This window comes from Molossus molossus, unplaced genomic scaffold, assembly GCF_014108415.1.
Source record: "Molossus molossus isolate mMolMol1 unplaced genomic scaffold, mMolMol1.p scaffold_m16_p_9, whole genome shotgun sequence".
NCBI lineage: Eukaryota > Metazoa > Chordata > Mammalia > Chiroptera > Molossidae > Molossus > Molossus molossus.
This window is the reverse complement of record NW_023425403.1, coordinates 64,746,846-64,760,242: the sequence shown is the minus strand read 5'-3', so window position 1 is coordinate 64,760,242 and position 13,397 is coordinate 64,746,846. Positions and strand designations below refer to the sequence as shown.

The window sequence follows — 13,397 nt, the reverse complement described above, 5'->3', positions numbered from 1 at the left end:
ATTTGACCTTCTTTACCCTTAACTACCCCCAATCCCTTTTCCCTCTGGAAACCACTATCCTGTTGTCTGTCCCTATTGAGTTTTTGTTTGTTCATTTGTTGCTTTTAGTTTTATATCCCACATATGAGTGAAATCATATGGTTCTTGGCTTTTTCTGTCTGATTTTGCTTAGCATGAGATTCCCAAAATCCATTCATGTTGTTGCAAATGGCAATGTTTCATCTTTTCTTATGGCTGAGTAGTTTTCCACTGTATATATTTACCACATCTTCTTGAACTGAAAGAAAGAAAGAAAGAAAAGGCATCCAAATTGAGAATGAAAAAATAAAATTGTCACTTTGGGCAGATGACATGATTCTTTATATAAAAAACCCTCAAGACTGCATCAAAAAACTATTAGAAATGATAAACAAATAGAGTAAAGTTGCAGGATACAAAATAAATGTACAAAAATCCACTGCGTTCCTATATATTAACAATGAGATTTCAGAAAAAAAAATCCATTTTGCAATTGCAACAAAATGAACAGAATACCTAAGAATAAACTTAACAAAGAGTATGAAGGACCTGTGCACTGAAAACTACAAAGCATTATTAAAAGAGACTGAAGAAGACACAGAGAAATTTATAAAGTATTTTTTATAAACTCTAGGGGATTTTAAATCACTTCTCATCAAAATTTCAGAGGTTGCAACACAAACTCATGAATAATATATGTAACTTAATAGAGAACTTTGCCAAAATAATTGATTATCTAGTAGTGAGACTTCTTAAGAGAAAGGTAGCCTGAAAAAGGTAGCCTAGGACATTTATTTTTAGGTAAAGGAGTGGGGGGAGGGGTGGAAGAAACAAAAATGATGACTGAGGAATTAAAAGCACTCCAAGAAGCAGTGGGACCACCTCTGGTATATGTAGTTGCTAAATTTTCTCATCAACTTGCTGTGATATGCATGGAATAAGTTATTTAGATGAGGCAATCTCTTTTATGGTCAGGGCTAGAACTATAGAGTAGAATTATTCATCTCCATTTATATTATTAAATTTAATATGTACCTTTGATTTAAACTGAACTCTCTCAGCTAAGCATTGTGATATTTCTTGTTTTAAAGTAATCCTCCCTTGTTCAATAATCCATTGCTTTCCTTAAAAAAAAAAAAAGCAGTGAGAGGCAAATCTTGAAAGAGGACATTTCTTTGTCTTGTTCCTTTAAAAAAAATAACAAGAGTCCTGGAACAGGGAAGCTAGAAAACCTAAGTTGTGGGACCTCCCCATCATAAGAGTGTTGGAAAACTTACTTCATTTTCAAAATAAGCAATGGAAAAGAATTATAGCCATATCTCATGCAAATCTGAAAGAAAAAGAATGAGGGTCAGAATAAAATTCCCACAGACTATGATAAAAAACACTTCAGAAAGACATACCAACAAATTGTGAAACAGTAAAATCTGATTTTTCAAGATAAGCTATCAGAAATTAAGCAACATATAGAAGCATGAAAGAAAAACATAAATCAACATTAGAAAAACTACAAAATTGCAAAACCAGCATCTGCAGTCATAAAGTGAAGAAGCAGCCAAGACCTTTGCTGAGTTTCTCTCTGCCCCCTCTTTCGTCTGTCCCTTCAGACATTATTCTCCAGGCTGCACCTTGTCTGGCCTTCAGCACCGTGGACAGGCAGTGGCAGATTAAGCACAGGATGTCTTTCATTGAACAAGCAGCCAAAGAGAATGCGGAAGAAACAGAGGTGAAGGCAATGTGAGAAAGTTTGTCTTATGAAAACAGAAAGACTGAACATTATAGAAAAGTATGAAAAGAAAGAAATGCATTTTATGTAGCAGAAGGAAATTCAGCTATCTGTCTTGATGAATCAAGCAAGTTCAAAAGTCCTCCAAGCCAGAAAAGACCTTATTACAGATGTAAGTAAAGCAGAGGAGACACTCAGAAAGATGATACAACCAGGCATTGAATACTGGCAGTGCTGGTCTGTACTAGCTGCTATTGCTCCTACTGCAGGAATCGGGACCTCCCTGTAAAATCTGAGGTGCAGAAAATGATCCCTACATACAAAGTTGGCACCAAAAAAGATGCTGATGGGTAAATTGATCAGGAGGCTTACCTGTCTGAGTAAATCGCTGGCATTGTTGAAATCCATGATGGAGATCACAAAGCAACAGTTTCCAATACCCTAAAAAGCCAGCTGGGTCTCACAGTTTAGTAATGATATGGGTGAGCTTTTCTGGTGTGAATACAGACAGAAAGTTTTTGAATTGAGCCTTTGGGAGGAGCTCACTTCACTGCTGTACAACTATAATATGAAAGCGTCTGCTATTTGAAAAAAAAAGATTTTCTGTGTCGCCCCCTCTTTGACGTTCTGATATTGTTCTTTATTCAGCAGTGGAATACCTCACATAGCGATTACCTCTGTCCCAATGATTAACACAGGGAGAAAGGTTCACTTGAACAAACGGGAACATGCCTTTAATTCTGGAAGTCACACAACCCTCGGTGGTTTTGAGCACGAGGTAGAGGGGGTCAGACATGGTCGTATGACTTTCCCCCGGAGGTTCTTCCTCTGCTTCCACATATCTGGTGTCCAGCCCTTCACTGCTCCAGGTGTCAGCTCTTTGGATTTAACAGCAGGTGGCAAGCATCCCTGATGGCAGTGAAACCTCACTGTTACCAGCTGGGCCTAGGCGTTTCCTCACATGCGAACTGCTCTATGGAGTCAAACAGAAAGTTCATGTGGGTAAAACGTTAGAGAACTCATTATATAATTTTCACAATTTCAAGGACGCATAAATAAGAAAGAACACAAAAATAAAAACAACAAGTAATTTCTTAATAGCAATAGAAGATTAAAAGGAGGAAAATGTTAAAATTCCAAAGGAAATGAAGAAAGTGGTGAAAAGAATTTGAGAGAGTGACAGGTAGAGTCAAAGAAGTGCCGACATATTCGTGCTATAAGTTTCTGAAGAAAAGAACCAAAGCAGTGGAACGGAACCAATATTAGATGTTTCTGTTCAATAACGTTCCTGAAGTTAAAAAACAAACAAACAAAAAGAACAACAAACAAAAAAGTAAAAAATATATATTGAAAAGCACACTATGTACCTGGAAAAACTGACCCAACACCAAGATTTATCCTATAAAGTTTAAAGAATAATTTGAAATATCTGGTTTTTATCTAAACAAAAAAAAAGTCATTTTAAAGAATAATTTTAAATATTTGTTTTTTATCTAGACAAAAAGTCATTTACAAGGAAAATGATATCAAATTGTTATCATAGCCCTGGTCGGTTTGGCTCAGCAATTAAGAACACTGGCCCTCGGACCAATGAGTCTCGGGTTCGATTCTGGTCAAGGGCGTGTACCTCGATTGTGGTTTGGTCCCTGGTCTCATGTTGACGTTTCTCTCTCTCTCTCTCTCTCTCTCTCTCTCTCTCTCTCTCTCCCCCTCTCCCCCTCTCTCTTTCTCCCCCTCCCTCCCACTCTATCTGATGATAGGTGGAAAAATATCCTCAAGTGAGGATTAAAAAAAAAATTGTTAATCAGATTTTTTTACAGCAACACCTATGGCTGAAGAATATACAGTGACATATTTAACACACTCAAAGCAAAGAAACGTGACCTAAATGTTTTATACCCATGAAAAATGATATTCTAATATAAAGACTATACACAAACTGTGTGAATATTCAGGTATATAAAATTTTGTGCATTCACTCATGCACATTTAGAATTCAAACTCTTTCCTAAAGGGGATAGTTACTATTCAGCTTTAGCCAATTACTGGCACTGGAAAATATAGGCATAGTGTTTGGGGGGGGTCTTCTAATTTTTTGAAGGACTCTCAAGTTCAAAATAAAGCATTGTGGAGACCAAAAGAGTATTTCTGCTGAATAAATAGATGTGTAATCTCTTAAATGGAGTCTAAAAAAACCCACTTATTTATTTACTTATTCATTTAGCATTTAGTTATATTGGGTTTTTTGTTTGTTTTTTCCCATTCTTTATTCAGACAGGGTGGGAGGGATAGAGAGGAAGAGAGAGAGAGAGAGAAACATCGACGTGAAAGGTACACATCGAGTGGATGCCACCCCCACGACCAACCAGGGCCGGGGACAAACTGCAACTGAGGTACATGCCCTTAATGGGAACCGAACCCGAGTCTCTCTGGACCACAGGCTGGCGCTCTAACCACTGAACCAAACCGGCCAGGGCTCAGTTATATTGTTTAAAGTTTTAAAAATGAGTACATAGTTTATAATAAGGCTTTTTATAAAGATGACCACTTTGAAACTTATATCATATTATTAACCAATGTTACTCCAATACATTTGATTTTTTAAAAATAAAAGAAAAAATATTCTATCTAGTATATTTCAGGGGGGGAAGATAACCACTTGGTTTCATTATTTTGCAGCTTTATTCATTTTTCCCATATATTAGAACATAATCCCTGCCTTCAGATGTTCACCATGACTTGAGAGGTTCTTTAAAATATGTCTAGATTATTTATTGTTTAGCTTGACATATCCCTCTGTCCTAACTTTTTGTCAATTTCTTTTTTTAAATGTTTTAAAAAATTTAAATCAAATTAGTTATTTCCAAATTATCTGAGTGCAAAACTACTTTTGCAAATTTGTTAAGAGTCAAACAAGCATCTTTCAATGCCAGTATGATTATGAAGCAAGTCACTTACCAATTTATATATCATTAATTAAAATATTAAAAAGCACATCATTTGGCTCAAAGTGTGCTTGATTTATGGTAGTGTGTATGATTAAGGCCAGCTGCATTATAAAAATTGTACTATGATGTATCTTGGTCTCCAATATATTTGTAAACTACAAGGCTACAGTTTTTTGACTTTTAATAAAATGTGGTAAATTCCCAGTATTAAAAAATTTATTATGGAAATTTTCACACAAATAAAAAAATATAATGGCATAATAAACCCAAATATACACATCACCCAATTCCAGAAATTATTAATAAATGGTTAATCTTTCACCTACATCCCGTCCACTAAGTGGTTGTGGTAGGGACAAGCTCCCCAGATTATTTGTACTCACCTTATAGTTTGAACAACACTACCTCAAAGTCTTATCTGTCAAGGGCATAATCAGTTTCATTCATTCAATAGTCTTGACTCTTGGTGTATGCTTGGTACAAAGAAGGCACCAAGTATATGACTGATGAATAGGTAAATGTCTATTCTACAAAGCAAGGGTTTTTCCACCCCCACCCCCCAACATGTGTAGCATTTTTAGCAAGTGAGAAACACTTTTTCCTCATCCCAAAACTAAGTTAGCTACTTGTATGGTGTGAAGGGGTTTGCATACATTGGAAAGAGACAGTAAACAGAGTCAGCTTCTCTGAGATTCCCATTTGCCCTACATTCTTTTGGAAACTCCTACGGGCTAGAATGCTTATTTCCGTCTGAATTTCTCAAACCTGTTGCCTGAGTCATCATGGCTTAGAGTCAGAAATCTCCCTGCATCCTGCAGTTGTATTCTTGATAATAACATTTCTTGAATAGCACATGTTAAATATTCCTTTGCCCTTTCCCTTGGTACGGGCATCGTGCTTTTCTTTAACAAATGTTCTTCATATGCTGAAATAAAAACTAGCCAAAGATGAATAGCTACCTTCTCCTCAGGCACTTGTAATTCAGAAGAACATACATCAAGATCAAGTTAATCAAGTTATGCAGTACATTATACTTAATATTTCTGTGTGCTATAAAATGGTGGTTAAATCAACCACTGCTATGTCCTCCCCCCCCCCCCCCCCCCATCAAATACAGGCCTGGTAAAATCAGCACACCCTCTGGAGAATGACACATGAAATAGTAAAATTCCACTTAAATGATGGCATCTATATTCTTATTCTTAAGTTGGTTCTTATTCCAACTTAAAAAAACCTTTAATACTTAAGTTCTAAAATTCTTGATTAGTGTAGTAGAATATATAGGCTAAATGTATACTAGCATCATTCTTTCCATGAGAATTAATGAAATAGTAATAATAATATTAATAGCACAAAAGCAGGTAAATTATTCCTTTAGGCAATATATAAGAAACTTATAGCAAGTTACCTACAGAATTTTTAGTTAAGTTTAATTATCCCCATGCTGAAGAGAGTTAACATAGTACTCCTGATTGCTTATACTTTAAAAGGCCTTTGGCCCCTGGATGGCATCTGGGAACTTGGAATTCAGGAGAGTTCCCACCATTAACTGATATGCTTGGCTCACTGTGTCTAAATTGTTTGTATAAACAATATAATTTATGCAAACTCTTGCTTTCCTTTTGGGAGACTGAAATTTGAGTATGTTCCAGGCAGATGGTGCCTGTATAATCAGCCTCCAATAAAAACCCTGGGTGTTGAGCCGATAATGAGCTTCCTTCGTTGGCAACAGTTCCCACAATTTGTCACAACTTGTTGTTTGAGAAATTAAGCACATCCTGTGTGTCTCCACTGGGAATCAGAAGATTGCATCTGGTTTACCCCAGACTTCACCCCACGTCCCTTTCCTCTTTGCTGGTTTTGCTTTGCATCCTTTCACGGTAATAAATCTTAGCCATGAGCATAACTAAGTGCAGAGCGTCTGGGAGTGATCCTAATGATTACCCATATAAGGGTGGTCTTGACAACTCCCAACACAATCCCTGAATCTCCTTTGAAAAGAATCACTTAATTGGAGGGCTGGAAATTTGCACCCTATCAGAAATGGTTTATAAATGCATTACTAGTGAAAATTTAGGGATTCCCCAAGCACTGGAAGTTAAAATATCTATAATAATTGATTGTAATTGTAACTTACTGTATTTGGGTTACAGTGTTGTAACATAGCCATAGAACTTTTAAACCGGCACACAAGTACCCAGCTACAAACGTTTTGTAGTGTCTTTTGCAGTTGTGGCTGCATGAATAGTTTCTAGCCAATGGGTTGTGAATAGAATGAGGTGTGTAACACGGACATCAGTTTATATGGAAAACCATGCCCTTACCGTTCTTTTTTTCTCTTCGGCTGGCTGGTATATAAACACGGTGACAGAAATGGGAGCAGCCACGTTTTCCACAAGATGGAATCCAGATGTTGAGGATGGCTGCTCATCTACATAAAAGGAGTCTCGAGTCCTCGCTGACTTCCAGAGGAGAGCCACCATAAAAACTATCTTCCTTGGCCCACCTCACCAGTAGATACATCCACTTTCTTGCATTCATGATCCCATATATATTATTTTGCTCTGTGTGTCAGCTGGTTCAATTGCAAACTGAAGCAATAATAGCATTAACCGAGTCCAGATCATCTTTCTCACCAATCCTAAGACATGAGCTAGATTTTGTGGTCTGACCTATCTCAGCAGCAGAACCTTTTCTTTCAGATTTGTAAATGCTCTCCCCTCCCCCAGTTTTGATGAGCTATAATTGACTTATAACATTGTATTAGTTTAAGGTGTACAACATAACAATGTATGTATATATTGTCAAATGATTACCACAGGAAGTTAACACCCATCCTATCCCCTCGCAGTTATAAACTGTTTTTCTTGTGACGAGAACTTTTAAGATTTACTCTCTTAGCAACTGTCAGCTATATAATAAAATTTTGTTACCTATAGTCACCATGATGTGTATCAGACTCCTGAATTTGTAATGATCTCAAAATCTAAAATACAGAGCATACCTAGCACCCAGATCTTGATTTCTAACACCACTGTCCAATAAAAAGAACCAGGGCTCCTGGGAGAAATGTCTGCCTCTTAAGACTGGGACAGAAAATATACAGATGAGCCTGGAGCTTGTCAAGTGACAGAAAGTGGGGAAGTCCTCCATGAAAGGTGGAGGGAGCGTGGGGTCAAAGGGGCACGGGAGCCACATAAAAGCGCTCCCAAAGGTCAAAGTTGGAAATGGTTTGAGCAACAAAAGAGTATTCAATTATAATCCCAAGTGTGAAATAAATATCCATGAGCTCATACTGATATAAATAACTACCAATCATGGAAAAGAGACAGATCTCTCAATTGAGAATTCCAAATAAAATGCGTAGCTACTTCATCATAAAAGGGGCACATAACTGACACTCCTTAAGTATAGGCCACAGATAGTGACTTCCTTCCAAAGAGTCAACTCTGGAAAGAAGGGGGAAAAGAGGAACTTTATAGTGGAGAACCTAACAAACACCCCTTCAGCAAGGAAATTCAGGTCAACATCAAATCATAAATCATATTGCTAGTATATACCCTTGATATGATGTGAAGAAAATGACACTTTATCTCTCTGACTTCCTCCCAAACATCCATCACTTCAATCCAGAAAAACATCAAACCCCAATTGAGGCACATCCTACAATATACCTGAACAGTACTCTCAAAACTGTCAGGTCAGGGAGAGGAAAAATGGCGGCAGAGTGAACAGAAGGTACACAGACCATCTCCCAGAACCAAACTGGAATTACAACTATAACACAGACAAATCGACGGGAAAAAGCAACAGAAAAGCAGCCTGGAGGACCATATAACGAGGGACACTGACTCCATCCCGGTAGGCTTGCGAAGGCGCGAGACGGGGCTGGGAGCCCACGGTCGGCAGCTCGGCAGCGGCCTCAGCTGGGAGCAGCGCCCTCGGGTCACACTCCCAGGCGGCTCCACAGCGCAGCCGGGACAGAGGCTGAAACAGCCACAGCCACTCACCTTGGGCTCCGGCAGAGGGAGGGCGGACTGGACTGGAGCTGTGTGGGGACACTCGGGATCTGGAGGGCGCTCAGAGCTTTGGCTGAGTGCAGCCACTCAGGACGGTGACCACATTGCTCCTTCCCAGGGCTCTGAGGAGAGGCAGCAGCCCCTCCCTCGGAGATCCAACCCCACCCTGTAGGCCATTGAAGTGCTAATTGAGGCTCACTAACAACCAGCATCTGCCCCACCCTCGTGAAAGCCCCTTGGCTGAGCACCAGAGGGAGTTTTTTCAATCAACTGACAACCCAAAACTCATCAAGTAACCTAGACTGCTAGCCTCCAGGCAAAAAGCTAGAGGATAACAGTACCTTTCCTGGGCTGGCAACTTTAACCAGGAAAGTAAGACTTGACAGTGGTGTTCAACGTGGGTCCTCCCTCGCTCATCTAAACACAGGAGAGGGAGCCACAAACAGCAGAACACCAACACCCACAGGGAAAACTTGACAGGCTCCAAAGCCCACAGTGATAGCCAAAATGGTGAAACACAGAAACAGAAGCCAAATGAAAGAGCAAGAGACCTCCACCGAAGATGAGATCAATGTGGAGCAATTAGGCATGTTAACAGAGCTAGAATTCAGAGCCATGATCTTGAGGAAGCTGAACAGCATGAGTAAGGACATAGAGACATTGGAAATTAAAAACCAACAAGAAGAGATAAAAAATGACATATCAGAAATGAAAAACACATTGGAAGGTTTAAAAAGCAGAGTAGAGGAAGCTGAGGACCGGATCAGTGAATTAGAAGGCAGGGTAGAAAAAATCAACCAATCAGAAAAACAAAAGGAAAAAACTATTAAAAAACAGGAAGACAGCTTAAGAGAACTATGGGACAACTGGAAATGTAAAATAATATTCGCATCATAGGAGTCCCCGAAGAAGAAGAAAATGAGCAAGGGATAGAGAATATATTCAAAAAAATAGTGAGAGAAAACTTCCCTAATTTGGTGAAGGAAGAAGGCATTCAAGTTCAAGAAGCACAGAGAGTCCCAAGTAAGAAGAACCCAAACAGGCCCACACCAAGACACATAGTAATTAAAATGCCACAAATTAAAGACAAAGAGAGAATCCTAAAAGCAGCAAGAGATAAGCAACAGGTTACCTACAAAGGGAACCCCATAAGTCTCTCAGCTGACTTCTCACAAGAAACACTACAGGCCAGAAGAGAAGGGCATGAAGTAATCAAAGTCATGAAAAACAAGAATCTGAATCGAAGACTACTCTACCCAGCAAGGCTATCATTCAAAATAGAAGATCAAATAAAGAGCTTCCCAGACGAAAAAAGGCTAAGGGAATACATTAGCACCAAACCAGCACTGCAAGAAATGTTAAAAGGACTGCTGTAATTAGCAGGAGAAATGGGAAGAAAAATAGAACCACACTGAACAAAAATGGCAATAAATAAGTACATATCAATAATCACCTTAAACATAAATGGACTGAATACTCCCATAAAAAGACACAGAGTAGCTGATTGGATAAGAAAGCATGACTCATCTATATGTTGTTTACAAGAGACCCACCTCTCAACAAAAGACTCACATAGGTTGAAAGTGAAGGGATGAAAAAAAATTTTCCAAGCAAATGGAAAGCAAAAAAGAGCTGGGGTAGCAATTCTCATATCTGATAAAATAGATTTCAAAATGAAGACCATAACTAGAGACAAAGAAGGCCACTATATAATATTGAAAGGATCTATCCAACAGGAAGATATAACCTTGATAAACATATATGCACCCAATATAGGAGCACCAAAATATATTAAAAATCTTCTGGAGGACTTCCAAGAAGAAATCGACAACAATACAATCATAGCAGGGGACTTCAACACCCCGTTGACAGCACTGGATAGATCCTCTAGGCAAAAAATTAGCAAGGAAACAGAGACTCTAAATGAAGCACTAGACCAAATGGATTTAATAGATATCTACAGAGAATTACACCCCAAAACTACAGAATTCACATTCTTCTCAAGTGCACATGGGACATTCTCAAAGATAGACCACATGCTAGGACACAAACTAAATCTCTACAAGTTCAAGAAGATTGAAATCATATCAAGCATCTTCTCAGATCACAATGGCATGAAACTAGAAATCAACTGCAACAAGAACAGGCAAAGACATTTCAACACATGGAGGCTTAATAGCATGTTATAAAACAATGAATGGGTCACCGAGGAGATCAAGGAAGAAATTAGAAACTTCCTGGAAATCAATGAAAATGAACACACAACAACACAAAATCTATGGGATGCAGCGAAAGCAGTTCTGAGAGGGAAGTTCATAGCACTACAGGCCTACCTCAAAAAACAAGAAAAATTTCTAATTGACTATCTAACCTCACAACTTAAAGAATTAGAAAGCAAACAAAAAGAAAACCCCAGAGCAAGTAGAAGGAAGGAAACAGTAAAGATCAGAGCAGAAATAAATGACAAAGAGACCAAAAAACCAATTCAAAGGATCAATGAAACAAAGAGCTGGTTTTTCAAAAGATAAACAAGATTGATGGACCCTTAGCTAGACTCACCAAGAAACAAAGAGAGAGAACCCAAATACACAAAATCAGAAATGAAAGAGGAGAAGTAACAACCAACACCACGGAAATACAAAAGATCGTTAACAACTACTATGAACAACTATATGGCAACAAATTCGACAATCTAAGTGAAATGGACAAATTTCTAGAAACACACAGTCTCCCAAAACTATTCCCGGAAGAGATAGAAAACTTGAACAGACCAATAACAACTAAGGAAATTGAAGAGGTAATCAAGACCCTCCCAGCAAACAAAAGCCCAGGCCCAGATGGTTTCACGGGGGAGTTTTACCGAACATTCAAAAAAGAACTAACACCCATTCTCCTCAAACTCTTTCAAAAAATTCAAGAAGAAGGAAGACTTCCAAACTCATTCTATGAAGCCAGCATAATTCTAATTCCAAAACCAGAAAAAGACACTACTAAGAAAGAAAACTACAGGCCAATATCCCTGATGAACATAGACGCCAAAATACTGAACAAAATATTAGCAAATAGGATCCAGAAATACATCAAAAAAATTATTCACCATGACCAAGTGGGATTCATCCCAGGGATGCAAGGCTGGTACAATATTCGCAAATCAATAAACGTGATACACCACATAAACAAAATGAAGAATAAAAACCACATGATCATATCCATAGATGCTGAAAAAGCATTTGATAAAATCCAGCATCCATTTCTGATAAAAACGCTCAGCAATGTAGGAATAGAGGGATCATATCTCGACATAATAAAGGCCATATATGAAAGACCTACAGCCAACATCATAGTCAATGGACAGAAACTAAAAACATTTCCATTAAGAACAGGAACAAGACAGGGATGTCCACTTTCGTCACTCTTATTTAACATTGTACTGGAAGTCTTAGCCACAGCAATCAGACATGAAGAAAAAATAAAAGGGATCCAAATTGGAAAAGAGGAAGTGAAACTGTCATTATTTGCAGATGACATGTTATTATACATAGAAAACCCTGAAGACTCCATCAAAAACCTACTAGACTTAATAAATGAATTTGGCAAAGTAGCAGGATACAAAATTAACGTCAAGAAATCAACGGCATTCTTGTACACCAATGATGAACTCACAGAAAGAGAAACTGAAAAAACAATCCCATTTACCATCGCGCCAAAAAAATTACAATACCTAGGAATAAACTTAACCAAAGAAGTAAAGGACCTATTTGCAGAAAACTACAGGTCATTGAAAAAAGAAATAGAGGAAGATATAAAAAAGTGGAAGCACATACCCTGTTCATGGATTGGAAGAATTAACATCATTAAAATGTCCATACTACCCAAAGCAATCTATAGATTCAATGCAATCCCCATCAAAATACCAATGACATATTTCATAGAACTAGAACAAATACTTCAAAAGTTCATATGGAACCAAAAAAGACCCCGAATAGCCACAGCAATCTTGAAAAAAAAGAACAAAGTAGGTGGGATCACAATACCAGATATCAGGTTATACTACAAAGCGACTGTAACCAAAACAGCCTGGTACTGGCACAAGAACAGGCATATAGACCAGTGGAACAGAACTGAAAACCCAGAAATGGACCCAAGGCAATACGCTCAATTAATATTTGACAAAGGTGGCAAGAGCATACAGTGGAGTAAAGACAGCCTCTTTAATAAATGGTGTTGGGAAAATTGGACAGCTACATGCAAAAAAATGAAACTAGACCATCAACTTACACCATATACAAAAATAAACTCAAAATGGATAAAAGACTTAAATGTGACCCGTGAATCCATAAAAATTCTAGAAGAAAATGTAGGCAACAAAATTTCGGACATCATACGGAGCAGAATTTTCACTGATACCTCACCTAAGGCAACAGAAATAAAGGAGGAAATGAACACATGGGACTACATCAAACTAAAAAGCTTCTGCACAGCAAAAGAAACAATCATCAAAATGGAAAGGCAACCCACTGTATGGGAGAACATCATTGCCAATGATGTATCAGATAAGGGGTTAATTTCCAATATATATAGAGTGCTCATACAACTCCACAAAAGGAAGACAAAGAACCCAATTAAAAAATGGGCAGAGGAGCTGAATAGACACCTTTCCAAACAGGACATACAAATGGCCAAAAG

The 13,397-nt window shown here is 38.1% G+C and overlaps 1 protein-coding gene across 2 annotated transcripts in view; it reads right to left on the bottom strand.

The window, feature by feature from the left end:
- Positions 1–1,072: 1,072 nt before the first annotated feature.
- Positions 1,073–13,397, bottom strand: part of COMMD6 (COMM domain containing 6) — a 30,820-nt gene continuing 18,495 nt past the window's right edge. The window contains exons 5-7 of one of the 2 annotated variants that reach the window (XR_004958142.1): positions 2,117–2,717; positions 1,296–1,348; positions 1,073–1,142 (exon numbers count right to left, since the gene is read on the bottom strand). The gene's annotated coding sequence lies outside the window, so the exon portion shown is untranslated. Of the gene's footprint in view, positions 1,143–1,295; positions 1,349–1,966; positions 2,718–13,397 lie in introns of those variants that run through there. The other variant, XM_036250407.1, reaches the window with a different exon arrangement.